Genomic DNA, 13,638 nt, shown 5'->3' with positions numbered 1-13,638 from the left:
ATATATGTTCATTCTTGTGGTTAAATTTCAAGTATATTATATTGATTTATTTTTTCAATTTCATACCTCGTGTTGATTTAAAGTTTTTTTTCTTTCTTTTCGATTATGCTTTCATGTGGTGTGCGTCGTTTCAGTTTACCAGGGTCTGATATATTTTGATCGTTCCTATCCTTAGCTTATAAGATTGCTTTCTTGTTTTTATTTTATTAAAAAGAAGCCACATAAGTGAAAAAACTTGTTCCACATGTTGTAAGTCTTCTTCTTCTTCAAAAAAAAAATAATAATAATAATAATAATAATAAAATCACATTTATGTTCAAATTCAACAAGTGAAGAGACTTTTATATGTAAAAGTTGAGTTAAAAAACTTTTATGAGCAAAACCATAAATTATGTTGGTATTTTTGTGGTATTTCCCCTAAGTAATATTATATAGATGCGGTAATCTTATTGAATGGTGCTGCTATGATGAATCTTTAATTATTTAAGACGCATACTTCATTGTAAATTATAAACTCGACACTAACAACACTAAATCTTATAAGTTTTGTGTTTCCAGTTTAATTTATTCAGAATAGTTTTAGAATGTGTATATTTCAATTTCGGAAGTATTTCATCCCATCATTAAATTAATAACCGTATAAGAAAACATGTTTATGCAAAGAACGAGAATGTGTTTTCTATTAAAATTGAAGTATGGAATCTATATACGGAATAAGACCAACTGGATTCCTTTATACAGGTGGGTAACATACAAAACGAGTTACAACTCTTTATAACAAAAGTATAATCGTTTGGTGGTTATAATTGTCAAGAATTGACAGTTAGATAAGTTATATCATCGGAAAATAGTAAAAAGATTCATTCATAGTTAACTAAGTTATCACTTAATGCTCATTTGCCACTCATATTCATTCTACCACAACTGGATTGAGTTGCCACTGATATTTAGAGTTGCAATTTATGATTAGTCATCACCGATTATCAATTTTCACTAACCACTATTTTTGCATACAACCTTTAGCCATCTATGCTGTTTTCACTAACCACTATTAATAAGATTGTAAAAATAATAAATATAGTTGGTTGCTAAAATCAACCCTGATATTTGATCACTTTTGCTACTCTAATTTATTTTTTTCTCATATGGAATCTTCATGTTTTACAAGTTTTGGCATTTTCGTCCGCTTTTTGGATAAAAGTGGCGAAAAAGATATTATTATTTTTTATTTGTAATTGGTTGATTATAAACTAGAGAAATATAAAACGGTTAGATTGTGAAAGTTATATACACGAAAAACAATAAATAGCAATACGAAAATTTGATTTTATTAATTCCATCTTTTTTTAGGTTAACCGAAATCTTAGAAAGTTGCATCCACAGATCTCACATTTCACACTATTTGTTTTCATTGGACACAGTTAAAGAAAAAAGTTACCTCGTTAACTTTTTTTTCGAATTTAAAACTGATGTTTTATGGTTTTTGATTGGAATGACACAAGTCAATTGATGTAAATCTTACATTGAAACGATGCCACAAATGACGAAACAGTGCTTCAATTCGAGTGTTAAACTTCCAATTAACAAAAATAAGCCGCTTGTAGCCAATTTCGAGATAAATTTTACATTAATTGACTCGTATTCTCCTTACGGTCAAAAGCTTGAAAACATCAATTTGTAATTCGGAAAAAACTTAACTTTTTTTTTAATATTTTTAACGGGTGATTCAGTGAAGACAAATAGTATGAAAGGTGAGATCATTAACAACAATTTTCTAAGATAAAAATTTTATTAACCAACATAGAAACTAATAAATTCAGTTTTCTATACTAATATTACTAGTCAAATCGTACTATAGTAACTATATCATACAATTTTTTTTTATTTTTTATTGTTTATTTTTTCAAAATTTTTCACTTTCACCCTTAATCCTATTTTAATACTTTACCTAATAATTAACTTGTGTTAGCTAATTTTTAAAACTATCTAAACATAAAGGGGTGTTTATTGTTTCAAGTTGTATTCAAAACCAAATTTATTCCTATATAAATTTTATTGTCAACAAAAATGTATTCAAAATTAATTGATTTTTGATATCGTAAACTAGGTATTCACATTTTTTTCTCGAATACTGATACCGACTAAACAACATCGCTACCTATATTGATAATAATTTTATAGTTTCTGATTAAGATACAAGTCGGTTTTAGTGCCTTTCTGTACACTTGCATTGCCGGTATCAAACCGACGTTGTATTACCACAATTGGTATGGTATTCGGTTTTTATATTTTCTAATTTTTGATTTTAGTATTCTAGTACGCTACCGATCTTGAAGTTGCTTTCAAAATAAATTACCTTTCTGTATTGATAGAATAAAATTACACAATTTGACTATTACCATAAAATATAATTATGCGTTATATTGTACGTCCAAGATAGAGAGAAGTTGCACCAAGAGAATTATAATTAGTACTAACTTTCAACGGAGGATTCAAAACTGTGATTACACTGGTGATGTCGCCAACAATGACACCTGGTAGTGGTGTGAACCATCAACGTCTCTTCAAATTGATACTGAAACAAGATGACTTCAAAAGAAATTAGACTCAAATTGATTTTTTTTTCAGATAAAGATTTTATTTAGCACGAAATCGGAATAAATTGAAGGGTTTAATCTACTTCAATTAATGATTTCATGTTTTATGAAATCTGGTGGTAGTGGGTTTAATTTTTTTGGTTGTTTTTTAAAATTGTTAAATATGAAGACCAAAATGTAATTTACTTTACATTTTCTTATGAAATAATATATTACAAGATATAAAATTCAGTTCTAAATTCGTTTGAACGCACTAAAAAGATCTTTTTGTGATACGATTACTTTAAGACATATATCATCGGTTATTTTAAACGACTTAATATTTCGGGAAATAAAGTATATTAAAAACGACATGTGTGCATGGATTAAAGTGACCTATAATTTCTTTTGTTACGCATTTAAAAAATACGTAAGTGGATGTTTTTAAAAGTTATATGCAAGTATCTTGTAAAGATTTTGTTGTTTTCATCAGTTTTAGGTGTTGTTTTTTTTCAAGACAAAAACTGTCTGTAATATAATTTCATTTGATTTTATGTCTGTAATTGAAGATATGGTCTGAAGATATGCAATCTGAAAAGATAATACTATTTGTTTTATAAACTGAATATTGTCTACATAAGCTAAAAATTAGTTATATATTATATATATCACAATAGATAGAAGTCATTTAACATTTGTAGACTGCTAAAAATAATTGGTGGTGGTGTACAAATTATGAAAGTGGGTGGCGGGTGGACGATTGGCGGGTAAACGATTGTGGTAGGCGGTGAACGGTGGGTGGTAGTGATGGACGGTTTGTGGTGGGTGGTGGACGGTGGTAGTGAATTGTGGGTGGTGGTAGATGGTTGTGGCGGGTGGTGGTGGTAGTGGGTTGTGGTCGACGGTGGGTGGTGGTGGTGATGGACGGTGGTGGTGGTGGGTGGTTGACGGTGGTGGTAGCGGACGGTGGGTGGTGGTGGTAGACAATGGATGTTGGTAGGATAATAAAAAGTGTGAAAATGATGGATATTATATTATTATTTAAGATCATATAAGCAGTTTTCAGATCTTTTTTATTTTTCTAAACAGACTGTCTTCAGGAACTTATGTTTGCTCGTCCGCAGACATAACCCTCCTGCAGACGTTTGAAGCAAAAACAAACCCAACCTTAGTAAATAGACCAAAATATAATGAAAGGGTTAGGTTAAATGTACCTCCTTTTCCTTTTAACTTGTTATACTCCCTCCCCTAAACTTTCATTTCATTCAACAATTTTATTTGACATATTACTACACTCTAATATTTTTAGTCATTTCAAGTCTCCCTTTAAAATATCAAATCAAATACCATAAAGTTTATTTTTTTTCTCATTTTGTATTTATTGTTCTTTATAATTTATAAAAACGATAAAACGTTTTGTATATATTTATCTTATCATATGCCTCACACCCGACAAAAAGATCATTTAAATTATTTTTGGTAAGTTCGAAAGCATGCAATTAATGTCAAATGAGAAAAAAAAACCAATTTATTGATCAAGTCGTATGTTGTTTAATCTGTTTTATTGATGAAAAAAATATGTTTATTTTTTAAAGTAAGTTATCTCTAAAAATTATTTAAAAAGAAAAAAAACACTCTAAAAGTATTAAAACACTCGTTGAAAAAAATGTTTTTATTTTTATTTTAAATTTTAAAAAAGCGTTTTTTACATAAACAATTTTTTTTGTTATTTAAAAAAAATGTTTTATAATATGCAAAATAAAATTAAAAAAATAAGGAAAAGAATAACTCTTTAAACAATAAGAAAACTTTTTTTAATTAACAATGATAATAAAATATGACAAAATAATAAAGAATAAACAATTAATGCAAAATTTGGAGGAAAGAGTATGTTTAGTAAAAATGAAGGGGAAAGGAGTACATTTATCAACACCAGTGATGAAATAGTAAAAAATTTCTGATGCGGCGATGAAAGTTATCTTATCTTAAAAAAGCATGGTTATATATGTTGAATAATAAAAATATTAATTTAATTATTAAATAGCTAGCGATAAAAAGATTTAGACATTGGAAAAAAAACTAGTTTATTAAGTAAAAAAAGGGAAACAATAAAATGTAAATTATAGTAGTAAGGATTTGAAAATTAAGAAAGAGAATTGCGAAAGAAACTTATTTGAAGAAGAGTAAACTGCGGTTTTCGTCTCTGTGTTTGTCCAAATATGCGGTTTTAGTCCAACAGTTTCAAATTTGTGATTTTCGTCCATGTGGTTTCATTTCACCTGCAATTAAACCTGAATTCATTAACCATGTTAAGTCTGGTCGTTAAACCCATCAGCGTACCCTTCACGTGATGGCAATTTTGTCCTTTTTCCGCCAAATACACCCATCCCCTCACGTGAAAGAGGCTTGCGATTTACGAATGGGGTTTATTTGGGGAGAAAAAAGACAAAAATGTCCCTCACGTGAGGGGCACGCTGATAGGTTTAACGACCAGACTTAACGGGGTTAATGAATTCGGGTTTAATTGCAAGTGAATGAAACCATAAGGATGAAAATCACAAAATTGATACTATTGGACTAAATCCGTAAATTTGGACAACCCATAGGGACGAAAACCGCAGTTCACTCTTTATAGAAAAACAACTAAAGAAATGAAAAATATAAATGAGGACTAACAAAAATATGACAAATGACACACTTGTTTATTTATTTGTTTTATATAGTAATTCTAAGCACACTCGCTCAAGGTAATGGTATATAGTAACTAATCAGTTATCATATATCTATCTATTCTAATAAAGTAAAATAATTATGACACGTGTCAGTTTGTGTTTAATTCTCTCAATTTTTTCCCCTCCAAAACTAATTAATATATGTCATATATATCAATACTTGTTTACTTTTCTTTTACACTCCATTTATATTATATTTATAAAATGATTAAATTATTTATTTATCTTTAAACTCTATTTGTTTATATCTATACACTTTTATAAAAAAACATTTACATTATATACTTCTATACATTGATAAAATATATTTCACCACATAGTTGGTGAAATCCAAAAATCAACAACAAACTGTGTTTTTAAATATTGAAAAGAATTTATAATTTTAAATGTTATCATTAACATATTATACTATGTTTATTGTTGAATATTATAAATAAAAAAATAAAAAAATTTTTAATATGCTTTCAATTTACGAAGTAATTTTTAATCATTAAATTATAAATATATACTTAAAAGTTGATTCATTGTTTAAAAATAAATCCATTTATCTATTAGGTTTTTTTTGTACATTGTCATATAAATTTATAAATTATAAATATATGATTTAAATGTATCTATTTATTTTTCAGTTAATTTAATAAACTATACATATATGTGTTAAATTGTAAATATAGTATATACCAATCACTTTCAAATATAATAAAATATGTTTTAAATTGTAAGGATAGTATATATATACCAACTAGTTTTTATCCCCCGTATTACGGGGGTTGTTTTATATTGTTTGTTCTAATATTTATTATTTTTTGAATATATATTTTTTTAATGTATGAAAGTTAATAATATACTTAGGTTTGATGGTAAATTGTTTTACAAATAAATGATATGTTATAAACCGGTTTAAAAGATATATGGTTTTGATGAGACCTAAGACCCGTTTATTTTGTTTACTATAAAATTGGTTTTTTAATTATAAATAATATTTATGAAAGTTAATAATATACTTACTGTTTGATGAGACCCAAGACCCGTTTATTTTTTTTACTATAAAAATTGTTTTTTTTTTAATTTAAATAATATATATCTTTTTTAAAATAAATAAGATATTAATTTCTAGTATATCCTATTTTATATGATTTTTACATCAATAATTTGATGGGAATAATTTTTCATTTATTGAGATGTTATAACTCGTTTAAGGAATATCTATGTTTGGTAAGACCCATACCCATTAATTCAGGTCAAATGCATGAGAAGCCTCCATTTAAAAATCAAGCAAATCTGGTGACTCCAAAAAAAGGGGAGCGACCACATCGCGACATGTAGGATTTTTATGTTTTCGTTTATATATATTATAGATCACTTTCAAATATAATAAAGTTTATCATATTTAGTTTCTTACGTTTTTTTTATCAAGGATTGTGTAGGGTTTTTTGTGAAGCTTAAATTTGATGTTACGGGTTAAAAGTTTGTAAATAGATAATTTGATACAAATGAACTACATTTGGCTCAAATTTGTTACGGGTAAAATAGAGGTAATTTGAATATTTTTAAAAATTTAAGAATGCAAACAGATTTATTATAAAATTTGTTACGGGTTCAAAGTTTTGACTTGAAAATGTAAAACGAATGAAAGTTAAAATTTTAATTGTGATTGGCTTTCAAATTTATTTTTATGGACATTGTTGGAAATAGTCAAAAGATTCGGGATTTTGCACATAGAGAATTTTTCCCGTAACTATTAAAATTAAAGAAAAAATGACAAACACTTCTGACATACCACTTCTAGACCTATCAATGCTTCTAACTTTTATTAAATTATAAACATTTATATCAACATTGAATTTTCCTTAAATATTGATCAGAATGTTGTATGTGAAACATGTCATACAAAATTATGCTTAAGTAAAGCAAAACATTCACAAAATTGAACGTGTTAACATGTTATTTTTTTGTCAATTGGAAAGTCGAGAAACCCTTCAAACTTATCAAAATATTTTTCATAGTGTAGTTCAAAAATATTATTATCTAATAAGTATTATCCGAAATTGGTTTGTAACCAAATTTCTTTCAATTATACATATATAACATTGAAAATAAATTTTTAATAGATGGAGTGTTTTTGGGCATATTTTTGCAGGTGCAATATTTTTTTATTAAGTTTTTTTTTTGAAAAAAATCATCATGTATAATGATACAACAATAAATGTAATACATTTTTTCATATACATTTTGTATTGTTTTATTTGTAACTTAATTATTTTGATCATCCCGTGTACTACACGGGCTTTAAAGCTAGTAGTAAATAATAAAAGGCCGAAGCACATGTGGTGAATAATAATAAACATACAAAGACACTGGTTATGATTATATTATTAAAGAATTTTTACATATATCCTTTCATTAAGCCCTTTAATTACATATTTCTTCGATGTTAAATGTTTAGCTACATATTTTCACTTTTATCATGCAATTAACTATTTACCCTTATCAAATTACATGACCTAAAAACCAAACATCATTCTATTCACTTCCATTCACGCCGACAAAGAAACACGACAATTCATGGCTTCTAGCAGCTTTTTTACCGTCGTAGGCATCGGTCACCTCTGACATCGGCATCTATTGATTTTGTAGTCTGGCATTTTATATGGGTAACTTGAAATCCCTATTTTTTACATGTTATAATCTGTATATATATATAATTCTACAATACACTTGAGAATTTTTAAAAAATTGGGGATGGATGGTAACATGCAAACTCTAATTTTATACATGTTATAACCCGTAAACTCAAATTATTAGGTATAATACATGTTAACTTTGTGTTTTTGTGTATGAGTCCATATGTATTTTTCGGCAAGACTTGCTGCCGACTGGGTTTGACATTGCTTGACCCGTGGTATGCCAATTGATCTTTTTATAATTTCTTTACTTTATTTCATGTGTTCAGAGTAGAGTTTATAATGACTTGTAATATATATGTAAAATCGGTTATCTTTTTTCATGTCAGTTAACGCCTGCTAGGGACCTACCAAATTTCTTATGTAGCGTAATTTAGCCTTAAGTTGAACTCATGGACCTACCAAATTTCTTATGTAGAGTTTTTCATTTAACACAAGTCTTTATTTGTTTGCAATTTGAACGGTTAGCTAGTGTGATTTTGATACGTATGTTAGTGGTTTTAATCTATTGTTGCAAAGTATTTGGTCTCTTGCACTAATAGAATCATGGCCGACCCTTTAGTTATGTAACCCAAACTAGGGCTTAGGGCCCCAACACACGTTATATCTACACAAATCGGAATTTTTGCAAGGTTAAGGCTAACTCAGTGGCGTAACATATGGAAATCATGGAATATTTATCGGTCATGATTTTTTTTGTAGGGGTTCTGATTAAAAAATATATAACTTGTGTATTATGCTGCTTTTTTGATTTTTTTTCTGTACGGGTATTGGTTTTTTAAGTTAGGAACATTTTTTCTATTTTAACTAAATTCGTCTAAATATGAAGCATTTACATTAAGACAAATGGCAAATGAATCACAAACTGCGTCGCAAGCCCTTTTAAAATAGCTAAACCCAATCTAAAATGCTTTGAACTTTGACTGCTTGCCAAGACCTAAAAGCATGTGCACATTTGTATTGGTCCGATTGCTTTGAAAACATTTTTATTTTCAAAACTAATACAAGGTTTAAGGCTAAACGGATTTAAGTTAATTTGTTTAGATTTTATCATTTTTTTTTCTGCTTTGGATTTAATCCATATTAAAAAAAAACCCCAATTTGCGGAAAACATCTAAAGCTGAAAGGGAGCATTGAGCCATCGGGTAGTTATGTTTTGATATTTTTGGTCTCTAGACTTATGTATATGCAATCCCAGGTATTAATTTGATTTTTCACATTGCAACTGACAGTTTATGAATTATGATAATCTAGGTATTTTGATTATCATTTTTTTGTTTTTCATGAAATTAATTTTCTAGGCATTTTGAAAAATCTAATTGAGTAATTTATAATTCTAAACTAATTGAATAATCTAAGTTGTTGGTTCCAAACTCGGGTAAAGGAGGAGAGTTTATAGTAAAAAGTTTTTAAAAGGCCCCCGCCTTTGTAGTTCGATTCGGGCCTCCGAAAAGATTGACCCGACTCTGAATGGGATTGTCGTAACATGCATTATTTTTTGCTCTGTTAGTTCATGCATTTATCTTAATAAAGACTTTGGTCTCCTACACTAATGGAATAGTCTTGATTATGGTTTGTGACACTTAATTTTTACATAGTGAGGATCCTAATAAAACTTTGAAAACAATTTAAAAAAAAAACCTTTAAAAAATTTATAAAACGAAAAAAAAAAACGATTTTTTTTATTTTTTTATCCCGACTTCATAAAAAAACCTGTTAAACACATATGTATATTTTTATTTAATCTCGATTTACATAATAGAGACATATGTATATTATCATTATCTTAATTGTGCATATGTGTATAAAGAATTTTAACCACAAAAAACCCCTTTAAAAATATTAAAAAATTTATAAAACGAAATTTTTTTATTTTTCATCCGGTTTCATAGAAAAACCTTTTAAACACATATTTTTATTTAATCTCGATTTACATAATGGAGACATATGTATATTATCATTATTTTAATTGTACATATGTGTATAAAGAATAACATGTATAAAATTTAAAAAATAAGTATTATACATATATGCATTATTTTGCTAAATTGATATTTAAATTTTTTTTTTGTGAAACCGGAATGAACAATATTTTTTTTTTGGTTTTTTCACTTTTATTTTTTATTTTTGTGTTACCTTTTGTTTTATAATTATTTTATTTTCTTAAAAAGAGTTTTTTGTTTTGTCCAAAATAGTTCTCAATTTTAAAATGGTTCTCACATGATCACACACACACACACACACACACACACACATATATATAGGGGTGAGTTATAATGAAAAGAAATATTTTTCTAGTAGGAGTAAGAATCAATCTAGGCCATTGGATTTATGATCTAATGGTTGAGATTGGTAGTTTTTAAACTACCAAATAGTTTCCTAGGATTAAGATTTATGCTACATAGTTTCTTAACTTTAAATTTTGTGTTATTCCTACTCTTCCTACAAAACTATGTATTTTTATCTTAATCCTTATATATATATATATATATATATATACATATATATATATATATATATATATATATATATATATATATATATATATATATATCCAATGATTTTAAAACATGCATTGTTTGAGCAGCGAAAAACTGAAACTGTCGAAAGTACCTAAAAAATGTAACAACAACAAACAACAACAACAGCAACAAAAACAACAACAACAACAAACTACCCAGTAAATCTCACAAATAGCAAAAGGTATTAGTAGGGTATGGGGAAGGTGTGATGTAGGCAGACCTTACATCTGTCCATGAGGATAGAGAAGTTGCTTCCGAAGAGACCTCCGGCTCCAAAGCATGAAACATGCAAATACACATGTACAAATAACAAAACATATAGTGATAAGTGGCGTAGTCAAATACCAGCACATATGAAATCATAGAATCCAAATAGACATACCAACAAAAGAACAAGCACAAGCAAAATCTCCTAAAATGTTGAAGAGTCTACGTCCATATGTTAAAGCTAAGTTTCAAAAGTGGCATTCTCAAGGGCTCCTTAACCTTAATCATACGTCTCCATAATGAACAATTCTAGGAAACTATGTTGGAGATCATTAAAAATGTAACATATAAAAGTATGTTGAATTCAACGGCGCTGGTTAACCGGATTCCGTGAATGAACAATTCTAGGAAACTATGTCGGTTTTTTGTAATTTTTAATCTCAACCATTGATTGATATGACATAATGACTATGATTTATTCCTAGTCTTTCTAGGAAACAACTTATTTTTAAGATAACTCTCCCATATATATATCCAATGGTTCCAAAATATGCATTGTTTTAGCAGTGAAAAACTGAAACTGTCGAAAGTACCTAAAAAAACGTAGCATAGATCATTAAAAGCCTGCCGAATTCAACGGCGCCAGTTAACCGGATTCCGGAAACATTTAGCGGCAACGATTAAAAATATTCAACTTATAAACTATGTTAAATATACCTTTTTGTATTTGCTAACGATAAAAAAAATAGACTCCAATTGAATTTATTAGCTTCGATAGTTCGTCTCAAAATCGACTTGTTTGGGTTTAAACTGAAGATATAAGTAATTTTTACTATTAATGAGATATATGTATATTAGTTCACTAATGGTAAAATGATCATTTAGTTAGTTAATTTTAATGAAATGAAGAGATATGTAACATATGTGACTTAGGGAGGGGAAATATGTAATTAAATGTGTAGTATCATAGAAATATGTATTAAGAAAAGTTAGAGAGGAAATATATGTAAATGTCCTGATTAATATCTACCAAATTAGAGACCGTTATTATATAAAATTAAATCAGCTAGCTTTTACTACCACCATCAAAGAGATTCTTCACTTACTTCCCACTAAGTTATATATATGTTTATTAGATATCAGATTGTACGGATGGATGGATGGATGGATGGATGGTTTATATGAAATATTATGGCTCTTTAGGTTTAAGTGATAAAGGAGATCTGAACTTTTGTTTTTGTTAAGAGGTTGCATGGTAACCTCTTAATAATTTATTAAAAGGCGATATAGAAGTCATTCAGAAGTATAGTGTGTTTGATTCATTAAAAATAGACTTCTTATTTGTTTATAAATTCTCTTAATAGTTAAGTTTCAAAGTCATGTTAAATGATTTAAAAAATACCTCTTAATCAGTCAGACTTATTAATGATTTAGCATAAGATTGTCAAACAACCCTTATAAATTAAGTTACAAGCAAACAACAATGCTCTTTAAAATTTATATTCGAAATAATAATCTAACTTTCAGCTATTGGATCTAGTTATACACAAACACATAGTGAATATATTTGCTTCTTTTTGATTCAGTTATCTTGGGTCTTCGTATTTCTAGCTTTCCATTTTAAACCATAGTTATGAAAATAATATAAAGATAAAAGTAACAAAGAGGCATATAGTGTGCACCTTGAGGGGTAGGATTTGCTAATCATGGCTACCACTAATGGAAAGTGTGGCGTGTAATGGATGTATTAAATATAGAGCCGCAATTGACTACATATTTAATTATACCAACTAAGCATAATTGATATTTATATAAACATTGGGTCCCAATTACTTTGTGGAATTTCACATATGGACTTGGCTTTTTGTAAAGGAAAAACCTGGCCGTCAATGGTGATATTCTTTTCTGCTTAAGTTGTAACTTCAATATTTCAATCATTCAATCAATCATACCCAGTGGAATCCCACCAATAGCAAAGCTATAAGTAGGGTCTGGGGAGGGTGGGATGTAGGCACACCGTACCTCTATCCGATGGGATAGAGAGGTGGCTTCCAGGGAGACCCTCAGCTCAAAATAACATTGTATAGGGAAAATAAGGGGCATCAAAGTACAATAGTAATAAAACTGATAATAGCACGTAGTAAAATTAATAGTACCAATACATTATAGATAACCATATAGAACTATATGAGAAGAGGAAACAATATGGTGTGTGACCAAAAATCAGGTAAAGAAGACCCCTAAGGTATTCCTTTCTCCCTAAAAGTCCTTAGCCTTAATTCTAAGTCTCCAAGAATTCCTATTCTCAACCATGTCCTCTGAGAGGTTTAGGTCTAGCAAATCATGTCTAATCCTCTCTTCCCAAGTCAATTTAGGTCGGCCTCTACCCCTCCTCCCCCTATAGTAATGTTTTCTACAAATCTAACATCGTCATTTGTCTTCTCTTCACATGTCCAAACCATCTTAATCTCCACTCTCTTATCTTGTCGGATATGTTAGCTACCCCTAATCTCTCCCGAAACACCCTGTTTGTTATTCGGTCTAACCTTGTGTGCCCACACATCCAGCGTAACATTCTCATCTCTGCTACCTCCAGCGTAACATTCTCATCTCTGTAACTTCAATATTTAATCTTTATTATTTAAACGTATCTTCTTGTATGCCAAGGGTTCATATATTAAATAAATGAATCATCGCCTTAGAAAAACGTCATTCGCTTCGATAAGAAAAGAACACTTAGCTCGCTTGAGATACTCGAGCAAATTAACACTATTGCACACCATTTGCAATTAATCAAAGAAAGGAAAAGGATACACGATGTATTCCACGTCTCTAAATCTGCATAAATGTCTAGACCATTAATCTTTATCGATATCTTTTTAAAGATATAGAAATAAATGAAAATTTAATATTTAGA

This window comes from Bidens hawaiensis, unplaced genomic scaffold, assembly GCF_021521415.1.
Source record: "Bidens hawaiensis isolate Kalapana, Puna unplaced genomic scaffold, B.hawaiensis_p1.1 tig00007430_1, whole genome shotgun sequence".
NCBI classification, from domain to species: Eukaryota; Viridiplantae; Streptophyta; class Magnoliopsida; order Asterales; family Asteraceae; genus Bidens; species Bidens hawaiensis.
The sequence above is the reverse complement of the archived record's forward strand: the minus strand, read 5'-3'. Positions refer to the sequence as shown.